Source organism: Gopherus flavomarginatus, chromosome 18, assembly GCF_025201925.1.
Source record: "Gopherus flavomarginatus isolate rGopFla2 chromosome 18, rGopFla2.mat.asm, whole genome shotgun sequence".
NCBI lineage: Eukaryota > Metazoa > Chordata > Testudines > Testudinidae > Gopherus > Gopherus flavomarginatus.
Genome location: NC_066634.1, coordinates 9,597,084 through 9,610,232, shown reverse-complemented (window position 1 = coordinate 9,610,232; position 13,149 = coordinate 9,597,084). Strand labels below are relative to the sequence as shown.

Sequence of the window (13,149 nt, the reverse complement as noted above, 5' to 3'; positions counted from 1 at the left end):
GGGATCTCTACAGCCTCCACGTAGGTGCGATGCTCTGTGCATTACCCTGTGTGGCCACATGGTGTCACTGTTGCCCCATGCAGGAAATGCTCTGTGTATTACCCTGCGTGGCCACACGGTGCCACTGTTGCTCCATGCAGGAAATGCTCTGTGCATTACCCTGCGTGACCACACGGTGTCACTGTTGCTCCATGCAGGAAATGCTCTGTGTATTACCCTGCGTGACCACACGGTGTCACTGTTGCTCCATGCGGGGAAATTCTCTGTGCATTACCCTGCGTGGCCACACGGTGTCACTGTTGCTCCATGCAGGAAATACTCTGTGCATTAACCTGTGTGGCCACACGGTGTCACTGTTGCTCCATGCAGGAAATGCTCTGTGCATTACCTTGCGTGGCCACATGGAGCCACTGTTGCTACATGCGTGGAAATGCTCTGTGCATTACCCTGTGTGGCCACACGGTGTCACTGTTGCTCCATGCAGGAAATGCTCTGTGCAAGAGCCTGTGTGGCCACACGGTGTCACTGTTGCTCCATGCGGGGAAATGCTCTGTGCATTACCCAGCATGGCCACATGGTGTCACTGTTGCTCCATGCAGGAAATGCTCTGTGCATTACCCTGCGTGGCCACATGGTGCCACTGTTGCTCCATGCGTGGAAATGCTCTGTGCAATAGCCTGTGTGGCCACACGGTTCACTCTTGTTCCATGCTGAAAATGCTCTGTGTATTACCCTGTGTGGCCACACGGTGTCACTGTTGCTCCATGCAGGAAATGCTCTGTGCATAGCCCTGTGTGGCCACATGGTGTCACTGTTGCTCCACTGGGGAAATGCTCTGGGCATTACCCTGCATGGCCACACAGTGTTACTGTTGCTCCATGCGCGAAATGCTCTGGGCATTACTGTGATGGAGTGGGGACTGTCTGTGTGGGGGATGGGAGAGCAGGGGGTGACTTTAGGTGAGGGACAGGACCTAAGCCTGTAACTCGAGCTAGGCAGGGCTGAGAGAGTGAGGAACTTTGCCCGGGAAGCTGGACACAGGAAGGGGTCGGCTGGAGGGAGTTAGTTCAGTTTTGGTTTGGAGCTGGGTAGTTGGAATTCAGAGAATCCCAAACTGGGAACTAAGCTTCCTGAACCCCCAGAAGGACTCGACTGACGGGTCCTGGTTGTGCCCCAAAGCCCTGCTGTATCCTTCGTTCCTGTTGGCCAAAACAACACTCTGTTTTACTGGCTGGCTGAGTCACTGTGTGTCCCTGGAAGAGGGGTGCAGGGCCAGATTCCACCACACTCCATGACACCCCCTAAGCCCCTCTGGGACCCCTGCAGCTGGGACGTAGGTATCTGTGCCCCCCACCAAACCCCTGAGCCCCCCAGGGACCCCTACAGCCTGGACCTAGATCTCTGTGCCCCCCAGGAACCCCCTCAAATCCCCAGGGACCCCTTCAGCCTGGACATAGGAGGAACCCGTCTGCCAGGCTGAATTGATAGCAGCAAGGACTGGGTTCAATACATAGGGGTCCCTTCCCTATTACGTAATGCAAACCAGATCGAGCCCTCACCCAGTGACATGGGAAAATTTTACATACACACCCCTAGGTGCCTCAAAGAGGCAATACTTCCCCTCTCGCTATCATAGAATCTGGGTATAGCAGAAAATGTTTAATAACGTGAGATAAACAACATAGCATTAAATTTGGAAAACAGCTCAACTAGGCCGTGTCCTTTTCCCTGGGCTCTAGAATCTAGCAATCCCCAAATCACCCCAAGACTCCAAAGTACAATACCTCAAATATTTCAAGACTCCAGCAACCCCATAATCACCCACATTCCCGCAGCCCCAGAGTTCAAGAGTCTATCTGCCGGGTTTCCCCCCCTGCCAGCCTGGGTAGAAAGGGGCACCTTACGTGGTCCACTGCTGTCTGCCCTGCCTCTCTGTGGGATTCTGCTTCTACCTTTCCCACAAACTGCTCATCTCAGTCCACCAGCTGCTCTGCTCCACCAGCCAACCTGTGATCTGCTCCAACTGTCTCTAAAAACTGTTTAGCTTACTTCACTCCGTGAGCCATTTCAAGTGCTCCACAAACTGTTCTTCTCCATCAGCTGCTCTGCAATATAGTTTCAAACTCCCCCACTGTTTAACACAGCACTTCAATGACTTCAGCTCAGGAACCTTCCTCTTCAATTATTAAGAAATTCAACAACCCGCTCTACAATTCAACTGTTAAAGAAGAAAAAGATGTAATTTGCGTTTTTTACTCACCCAAGGAGCCCACTCCCTTGTCTAGTGAGTGCCACTCAGCTGATGGTGAGAATCCCTGTCTCAAAGCTGTTTCACAGTTCCTCATCCACACAATCAGGGTGACAACACTCCACATCTCACACCCCAACAACAAATAAACCGGGGATACCATAGCTGCCAAAGTAACCATCCCAGGCTGCCGTGGCTGTGTCACGCACGGTGGGTGTGTCTATGCAAACATGATCAGACCCTGAAATCCTTTTCCACACTTGCCATAACTCACCACCAGATGTGAGGGTAGAGTTCATCCTGCTTCTGCTTACATAGGTATCTGTGCCCCCCACAACCCCCTAATCCAACCAGAACCCATCTAGCCTGGATAATGGTATCTGTGCTCTCCACAAACCTCTAAGACCCCCAGGGAACCCACAAGCACAGATGTAGGCATCTGTAAGCCCCACACACCCCTTAATACCCACAGGAACCTTCCAGACTGTAGGTAGGTATCTGTGACCCCTAGAGCCCAACAAAGTCCCTCGGGACCCCTACATCATGGACATTTGTATCTGTGACCGACAAAAACCGCCTAAGCTACCCAGGGCCACCTACCATCAGGATGTAGGTATCTGTTCCCCCCCCCAAACACAGCTAATCCCCCCGGAACCCCTTCAGCCTAGATGTAGGTATCTCTGACCCCACGAATCCGCTAAGACATGACAGGACCCCTCCAGCATCGACATAGGTATCTGTGCCCACACAACCCTCCTAAGACCCCCAAAACCCCTCCAGCCTACACGCAGGTATCTGTGCCCAGCATGAACCCCCAAATGTCCCTAGGACCCCTCTTGCCTGGATGAATGTATCTGTGCCCCTTACATACCCCTAAGCCCCCCCTAGGATCCCTATAGACCGGACGAAGATATCTGTGCACCCTCACGAACCCACTGATCCTCCCAGCGACCCTTACAGCATGGAAGTAGGTATCTGTACCCCAAAATTCCCCAAAGCAACCCAAGGACCCCTACAGCCTCGATATAGATATCTTTGCCCCTGCACAACTCCCTAATACCCCCAGAACTCCACCAGCCTGGACGTAGATATTTGTGACTTCCAGGAACCCCCAAAGCCCTCCCCAGGACTTCTCCAGTCCCTACATAGGTATCTCTGCCCCCCACCAGCTTTCTAAGACCCATAGGGCCCCCACCAGCCTGGTTATAGCTATGTGTACGCCCACACAAACCCCCTAAGCTCCCCAGGGCCCCCTCCAACCGGGACGTAGGTATCTGCGCAACCACAAACCCTTAAGTCCCCCAGGGACCCCTCCAGGCCATACGTAGGTTTCTGTGACCCTTTCCAACTCCTTAAAACCCCAGGGACCACTACAGCCTGGACGTATGTATCTATGCTCACCACAACCCTCTAAGCCATCCAGGGACTTCTCCAGCCCTGACGTAGATATTTGTGCCAATCATGAAGCCCCTAATGCCCACCAGAATGTCTCCAGCCTGGACGTAGCTATCTGTGCCCCCCACGACCCCTAAGCCCCCCAGGGATCTCTACAGCATCTACATAGGCGTGATGCTCTGTGCATTTCCCTGTATGGCCACATGGTGTCACTGTTGCTCCATGCAGGAAATGCTCTGTCCATTACCTGGTGTGGTCACAAGGTGTCAATGTTGCTCCATGCGGGAAATGCTCTGTGCATTACTGTGATGGAGTAGGGACTGTCTGTGTGGGGGATGGGAGACTCATAGACTCATAGACTGTAGGACTGGAAGGGACCTCGAGAGGTCATCGAGTCCAGTCCCCTGCCCTCATGGCAGGACCAAATACTGTCTAGACCATCCCTGATAGACATTTATCTAACCTACTCTTAAATATCTCCAGAGATGGAGATTCCACAACTTCCCTAGGCAATCTATTCCAGTGTTTAACTACCCTGACAGTTAGGAACTTTTTCCTAATGTCCAACCTAAATCTCCCTTGCTGCAGTTTAAGCCCATTGCAGGGGGTGACTTTAGGACCGGACACGTGCTCAGCCTGTAACCTGAGCTAGGCGGGGGGAGGGGTCAGCACCTTTGCCCGGGAAGCTGGACACAGGAAATGGCCAGCTGGAGGGAGTTGGGTTAGTTCAGTTTCGGTTTTGGTCTGGGTGGTTGGAATTCAGGGATTCCCAAACTGAGAACTAAGTTTCCTGAACCCCTAGAAGGACTTGATTGTGGGGTCCTGCTTGTGCCTCCAAGCTCTGCTGTATCCTTCGCTCCTGTTGTCCAATAAACCTTCTGTTTTACTGGCTGGCTGAGAGTCACTGTGAGTCCCAGGAAGAGGGGTGCAGGACCGGACTCCCCCACACTCCGTGACAGACCCTAAGCCCCTCCGAGACCCCTGCAGCCTAGACGTAGGTATCTGTGCCACCCACCAAACACCTAAGACACTCAGAGATCCCTCCAGCCTGAACTTAGGTATCTGTGCCCCCCACAAACTCCCTAAGCCCCCGGGGGACCTATACAGCCAGAACATTGGTATCTGTACCCCATATAGACTCCATAAGCCCCTTGCGACACTCCAGTGTGCACGTAGGTATATGTGCCCCTCAGAAACCCTCTAAGCCCCCAGGAACCCCTACAGCCTGGACATAGGTATTTGCACTCCCAGAACTCCCCTACCCCCCCCTGCCGGGACATCTACAATCTGGACGTAGATATCTGTGCCCCTCACGAAACCTCTAACCCCCCCTGGGAACGATACAGCCTGGACATACGTCTCTGTGCCCACTCGAACCCCTAAAACCCACTGGTACCCCTACAGCCTGGACATCATAGGTGTCTTTGGCCCCCGCAAATCCCCTAAGACTCCCAGGATGCCTCCAGCCTGGACGTAGGTATCTTTGCCCCCCACTAACCCCCTAAGCCCCCCTGGTAACCCTACAGCCTGGATGTAGGAATATGTGCCCCCCACGAACCCTCTAAGCCCCCATGGGACCCCTAGAGCATGGAGATTGGTATCTGTGTCCCCCCCAAACTCTCTAAGCCCCCCAGGGACCGCTATGGCCTGGACATAGGTATCTGTGCACCCCAAGGCCCCTAAGATCCCCCGGACCTCTGCAGCCTGGCTGTAGGTGTGACGGTGCTGCCCGTGGGAGCCAGCTCAGCTCACTCAATCAGAGTGAATTGCAAACAAAACAGGGCAGACAAATCCCAAACGCTGCTGGTTATTTCAATACTTAGGTTTACCAAGCCAGCACAAAACAGCTTCTGTAGTACCTCACTGGTTACTTAGAAGTTTAAACCACGCACTTCCCTTAAAGTACCCAGCCTCAGGCCTCCGTCCAGACACACCTGTTAGATATGATGATGATTCCTGAAAATCTTACTTCATCATGTTAAAGAAATGATTCTTCTGATCCCAAAGGATCAGCCACATAACCAGGTTCAATTATAACTTAGATTTTACCTAAAATACATGCTGTAGCCAATTCTTATTAACTAAGCTAAAATTTATTAGAAAAGAAAAGAGAGAGAGAGTGAGTGTTGGTTAAAAGATTAATAGACATATAGACTTGAATTCAATTTTTGAGGTTCAGATACAAAGTAGAGATGAGCTTGTAGTTGCCAATAGTCCTTTTAGAAATAGTCCATAGGTTATAATCCAATGTCCATATTCAGGGTGGCTCCAGTCAATGACTGGGGATCTCAATCCTTGTGGCTTAAGGTTTCCCCCTCTTGAAACCCAAAGCAGATCTGAGATGAAGAAGGATCGTGTCCCAGGTTCTTAAACATTTCCAGCAGCCTTTCAGCCTGAGAAAGCAATAGGCTTAACTCTTCTTCCAAACATCCTGGCAATTAGTACATCCATCAAACAGTTCAGATACAGATTACCACAACCTTCAAAGAGACACAGACAATAATACTATTTCACTCAAGTATCATCATAAATGTTAATATTCTATTTTTGCTCTTTGAATTAAAACTATAGCAATAGACAAGACTTGTTTGCCGACATCACAAGACCTGAGCAAACACCTCCCCTTCTACCTCTAACACTGCAGACTTGCATTTCAAAGCTCTGTTCATTTACATATCTTGTTAACCAGTTTTTAAGGTTCACCCACGGGTCAGGTCAGTCGGTGAGGTGAGTTAATTAACTCTTTCTGGCCCTGTCACCTTTCAATAAGATATTAGATTATACTTATAATGTCACAGTCTAGGTGAGTTGACTGCTGCAGCTCCCCGTAGACTCTGCCTGCGCCTATCACCGAGCTGGAGTACAGCAGGCGAGGGGAGAGCACTCAATGTATTGCATCTACACTAGACGCGATATATCAACCCCCGCTGGATCGATCGCTGCCCAGCGATTCGGCAGGTGGTATAGACATACCCCGAGTATCTGGTGATCGGAGCTGGACCCCCGAGGGGGACACATTGAAGGAACTCAGGGGTTAAGGTGCCTCTATTGTCAACTGTCAGGGCTGCTGTGGCTCAGAGGAGGGTGCTTGACTGCCTGGCAGGCTTAGGCGCCGCAAGCCTTGGAGGTGGGAGAAGTGAAGCGGCCACAGCGTGCTCGGGGTGCTCGTGCTCGGAGCAGGGGTGAGCTCAGGCGAGGGGGGTGCCGCAGGGTAGAGCAGGAGAGTTGCCACAAGAGGGAAGCCTCAGGGTGGAGGGGGAAGCTGCCACGGGTGGGGAGCCTCAGGGCAGGGGTGCGGGGGGGGAGGGTGAAAGGTGGAAGTTTCGCCTAGGGCATGAAACTTCCTTGCACCGGCCCTGACCCACGCCCTGCCTGCAGCCAGCCCTGCACCCCCTGCCCTGCCCTGCCGGCAGTCAGCCTCTGTCTCCAGCCAGCCCTGCACCTTCTGCTTTGCCTGCACCAGCCGCATCCTCCCTGCCCTGTCTCCAGCCAACCCCTGATGCACCCCCCTGCCTGAAGCCAGCCAGCCACGCAGCCCTTGCCCTGCCTGAAGCGAGACCCTACCTCCAGCCAACCCCACATCCACTGGTGCCCTGCACTTCCCAGGGCAGTAACCCTGCACATCTGCTTCAATGAGGGGGGCAGGGAGCAGCTGAGACCGACATATGTGCACACCCTAGGGTGACCAGACAGCAAGTGTGAAAAATCGGGACGGCGTGGGGGGTAATAGGATCCTAGATAAGTACCCCAAAATTCGGACTATCCCTATAAAATTGGGACATCTGGTCACCACAGCACACCCCCAGGACTCCTGAGTTCCATTGCTGGGTTTCCTATTGGTTCCTCTGCTGGTTGCTTTCCTTTTCCTGAGGACTTTGGGAAAGTTGCTCCCCACTCTCGGGCTCTGTCCCCAGCAGTCAAATGGGGATTTCATACCTTCCCGCTATTGGAAAGTGCTGGGAGAATCTCCCAGCAAAAGCTGCTCTGACAGTGATAAGCAGCGTCTGACCAATCAAGGTCGGAGCTAACTGCCCAGGAGGAGTGCTTGGCTCTGGGGTTTCACTTCAGCCCAGTGTAGAGAGAGAGCCCTAACCATGGAGTTTGGCTCAAGAAGACCAAGTCTCCAATTTGTTAAGGGTGTTTTGAATTTCAATCCTGTGCTCCAAAGTGCTTGGTGTCAGTTGTAAACTTTAGGAGCACGCTCTCCACTCCATTTTCCAAATCATTCATGAAAATATAGAATAGTACCTGACACCGGACTGATCCCTGCCAGACCCACTAGGTTCACCCTCCCCGTTGGGCAGCTAAACATGGAGAAAGGCTCCTGGAGTCTTGGCTTTCAACCAGCTCTGCACCCACATTACACTGATTGCAGCTGGACTGCATTTCCCTCGTTTGCTTCTGAGAATGTCCTATGGGACTGTGTCAAAAGCCTTAGTAACACCAAGCTAGATCCCATCTATTGTTTACTCACCTCTACCAGGCCCAGAACCCTGCCAAAGAAGGAAAGAGGACTGGTTTGGAATGATTTGTTTTTGACAATTCCACGCTCACTAGTCATAAGAACCAAATCATCCTGCAGGTGCTGCTGACAAACTGAGTGCTTAACAATGTATTGCAGGATCTCTCCAGCTATGGCAGTCAGGCTAGCTAGTCTGTAAGTCCCAGAGGTCTTTTTGTTCCCCTTTGAAAGATAGGTCCTGTCTTGTTCATGGATGGGAGGATGTTCTTTTTCAGGGGTCTCAGACAAGAACTGGGGCACAACACCTGGTTTATTAAGGCCACGAAAACGGAGGCAGGAACCTCTTCTCTGCTGCTGGCAAAGAACCACAGGTACCTAAAAGATGGGGACTCACATCTTTGAATGGGCTTTAAAAAGGCAGTGGTTAATAAGTTTGGCCCCGACCATTTCTTGTTTCCACAGACTAGACATTTTAGCAAACTTTAGAATTCCTTGGTGCTAAACACTGTGAAACTCCCCTTTCTCCTTCACAGAGGGCTTTAATACCCCTTCTCTCACTTGGGCTCTAAACTGCCCATAGTTCGAGAACTGTTCCTGTTCCGATTGGACAGATGGGAGAAGGGAAGTGACCTACCCAAGGCCTACACAACAAGGCGATGGCAGAGCCAGAAAGAGAAGTAACCAGTTCTGACTCCTGTTCTAACAGATGAAAACACCCCAGAGCCCAGGAATCGAGATGGTGGGAAAATTTCATTCAAACCGTTTCTGTCCGAAAATCCCATTTAGACCAAACCAGTTTGTTTCTCAAAATCATAACAAGTGGGATGAAAGATCTTTGCAAAAATATTTTGTTGCAAAACAAAAGCATCTCCTCTTTGTCAGAGTGTGTTAAATTGTCTCCTCGTACACAAAGAGGAGACACTTACATCTCAACCGTTAGATAAGATGCTTCAATCTGAGCTAAGTCGTTGCTACTATTAACAATTTCAAAATAAAAAAATACAAATAAAATAGACTATTTCAGCTAATCTATTATGTCATAATCTGCTCTGAGTAAACATGATGGGAAACTTCATATTATGCACTACTTCTAGTGACACTCCCAAATGGATCCGCATCCTTCACCCACCATGAGGTAGGTAAGAGCGGATCATTATTATCCCTACTTGAAAGAGGGAGAAGCTAAGGCTGAGAAAGGAGAATTGACTTGTCTTAGGTCACACAGCCCGTCAGAGGCAGTGTTGGGAATAGGACCCAAGAGCCCTGATTTTCAAACAAACCATCGGATCTTGAATTTCAGACATTGAATGACCTGAATACTGTGCTCTCAGATGAGCTCCAGACCAACAACAGTGACAGTAATTATTCAGCAAGTATTTGAGGAGAACTGCAATGTTAGAGGGAATCATCAACTGCTCAGAGACAATTAATGCAGAGAAGCAGCAAAATTAATCAAAGATAGAACTGGTTCTGACTTATTTACTTGATCTTAAAAGAGAACAACAAGGACCTGAGTCTCCTCCCTGTCAATAACCCCCTGCTCAACCAATCAGGGTAGAGACTGAGGACGGGAGGCTGAGGGTTCTCACCAGAGAGCCCTAAGGATGTCCCAGGTCACCGGTGAGGATCACTGCCCGAGCACTATTTCAGTCCCACATTTTTGGATGGACCTTCCATAGTGGGAGCTGCAGAGGACTTCTCTGCAACACACACACACACACCTCCTTCCTGTTGTTGGGAAGGGAACAGGAGAAAGGACAAAAGAAGCAAGAGAAGAAGAGGAGGGAGGGATGGAGGAAGAGGTGAAACAAAAAGGACAAACCCTAATGTCCCCAGCGATTCTAAGGGACAAAATCCCAGGTGCGCAATAAAATACTGCCTCCTTAAGCTCGTGTTTTCCATGCCTAGAATTCACTTGTCACCAGATAGATCAGACTGAACAGGTTTCAAACCTCCAGGAGGCTCTTACCTTCTAAACAGGGACGGCTGTTTTCTAGTAAAATCACTACAAGGGAAGGAGGAAACTCGAAAGAGGTTCCTCCTGGCGCTCACGTCCATGACCCCAAATAATCTCTCAGTCCTCAAAGAGAGACCTGGAGAAGGAAACGTGCTGAAGCAAAGCCACAGAGGTCTCTGAGGTTTCCCTGGCCCCTCGCCCCTGTCCTGCCTGGCTGATGTCAGCATCTCTCTGTGAGGTCACCACCTCCCCACCACCTTTGACCAATAGTCTGAGGTCCTGCAAAAGGCCTTTGTGATGTCACTGTCACACCCCTCCCTTGCTGGGCTAATGTCCTGCCCCTGGCCAGGCACTTTGGAGGTTTGAGCTACTCCCTGTGGATCACCCCACTCAAGGAGCGTTCGTTCTAGGCAGCAAGCCGGCTAGACAGGAAAACATCAGACGCTGCTCCCAATGCTACACTCAGTTTTTCAGAAATTAGTCGACTTCATGGTCAGAAGACACCATTAGAGCATCTAACCTGCATATCACAGGCCTCCTGTATGACATAACAGCTACTTTGGGGGCAAACACATTCCAGAAAGGCATTTAGTCTTCATTAAATGACATCAGGAGATGGTGAATCCACCACTTTCCTTGGTAGCTTGCTCCTGTGGTGAATCATCCTCGCTGTTGACTATTGTGCCTCAGTTGTAATATGAATTTGTCTCTTTTCACTTTCCAGCCATTGGGTCTTGTTATGCCTTTCTCTGCTCCATTCAAGAGCCCGTAAATACCCAATCTTTTCTCTCCATTAAGGCCCTTCAGCATTTCAATGAAATCACCTTTCAATCTTCTTTTGATAAGCTAAACAGGTTGAGCTATTTCAATAGCTCACTGGAACACATTTTTCTCCAGCACTCAGAACATTTGGTGGCTCTTTGCTGCCCTAGCTCCAATTTCACAACATCTTTTTCAAATGAGGATACCAGAACTGGAGGAAGTATAAAGGTTGTATAAAGGTAAAATTAAATAGGTTGCAGAGGAGTTTTTTTTAATTTCGGCTTTTGTTGCTAAAAATTTTGTCTCTCTGCGGTGAGAAAAAACACTCCCCGAATGCCAAAATTTGAGCCATGAAAAGCGGCAGTGTGAACAGCGCATCATAGGTGGAGCTGTGCTCCCGGTGACAAAGCTCCTGCCCCTCATTGGAGGTAGTTTGGCTTTGTTGCCGGGGAAGCTCTCTCTCAGCGATAAGGACGGCCACACAGCGCACCTTACAATGGCATGGTTAGAGTGGCACAGCTGCACCGTGGTAAGGTGCGTGGTGTAGACACAGCCTCAGAGCTGGGGAAAGCCGACAGGCACTGAGGAGCACAGGGTTCAGACAGAGACATCCGTTAGGAGAGGAACTATTCACAGGGATTCTCTATAGCCTAGTAAGGTGGAGACGATGGAAGATGATAAGGTACAGGTAGGTTCTGATGAGAAACAGTGAAATGAAAGAGTCTCCCACAATTACATCATGTAATAGCAGACAGCTAAAATGGGACACATTTTAGAAGTGCTTAAATACAAACGCTAAACGTCTAAGTACTAAGACTGGTGAATTTGAGTGCCTGGGATTGAGTGACGATATTGATAGAATAGGCATCACAGAAACCCTTGCACCCCCTCCTGCACCCACATGGGGAGACTGACCTGTGTGCATGGAGCAGCTGGCATTGCTGCCTCCCACTCCTCCCTGAACGCTGCTCATCTGGGCACCCCTAGGGGCTGTGGGATGTGGGGGCAAGAAGTGAGATCATCCGAGCTCCCTGCATCCAGGTCACTTTCCTCAGCCGGGCTGCATAGCGGGAGGGCAGAGAGCAGCAGCTTCTGATGCTCCCCTCACAGCACAGCCCAAGTGGGAAAAGTGACCAGGACGCATGGAGCACATAGGGTTGCTCCTTACTCCCCTCAAACCTCTATGGACCCATGGAGGAGCATTGGGGCAGGGGAGAGCAGTGAGCACCTTTGCACTGCCACACGGTGCCCTTGGACCCCTGGAGCCCTGGGCAGCTATCGGGGGGCACCACCCCTAAGGCCGGCCAGGCTCCCCAGAACGAGCAGCAGAAAACACAGAGACTGGCCACACACTGAGCAGTGGTACCCTGGGCGGCTCGTAATGGAGGCTCAGCGGGGAGGGGTGTCATAACATTTTTTCCCAGATTTGGACCTTAGCGTCCAAAATATGGGTGTTAGCATGAAAACCTCCAAGCTTAGTTACCAGCTTGGACCTGGTAAAGCTGCCACCAGCCAGGGATTTATACAGTGCCTGGCTCACTGTGGTCTCCCCAAAACCTTCCCCGGGGGACCCCCAGACTCAGATGCCTTGAGTCTCACAACAAAGGGGAATAAACCATTTCCCTTCCCCCTCCTCCCCTCCAGGTGTTCCCTCCCTGGGTTCCTGGAGAGATATACAGAAGCAAGATCCGTGAATCTAAACAGAGGGACTCCCCCCTCCCTGTTTCCAGTCCTGGAAACAGAAGTACCAAGATAGCTAATCTCTCTTCCCCCTTACCCAGAGGGTATGCAAAGTCAGGCTAGTAAATCTAACACAACGAGATTTTCCCCCTGACTTCTTCCTCCCACCAATTCCCTGGTGAGCTGCAGACTCAATTCCCTGGAGTCCCCACTAAAGAAAAAATCCAACAGGTCTTAAAAAGAAAGCTTTATATAAAAAGAAAGAAAAGGACATAAAAATGGTCTCTCTGTATTAAGGTGACAAATACAGGGTTATTTGCTTAAAAGAAAAAATGAATAAACAGTCTTATCCAAAAAGAATACAATTTAAACATTCCAGCAACTACACACATGTAAATACAAAAAAAAAACAATATAAACTTATTGTCTTATTATCTTTGTACTTACAACTTGGAAACAGAAGATTAGAAAGGCAGGAGATAGAAAAATCACTCTCATAGCCGAGACGCCACAGACACAAGACGAAGACCAAATAACTCACACACAAACTTCCCTTCACCCAGATTTGAAAAAGTCTTGTTTCCTGATTGGTCCTCTGGTCAGGTGTTTTAGGTTACTGGTGTTACCCCTTTATAGGTAAAAGAA

General features: G+C 50.1%; 1 protein-coding gene across 2 annotated transcripts in view; it reads right to left on the bottom strand.

The window, feature by feature from the left end:
* The window catches only part of LOC127036604 (zinc finger protein 560-like), a 984,895-nt gene that overhangs the window by 949,337 nt on the left and 22,409 nt on the right, over positions 1-13,149 (bottom strand). The window lies entirely within an intron of this gene.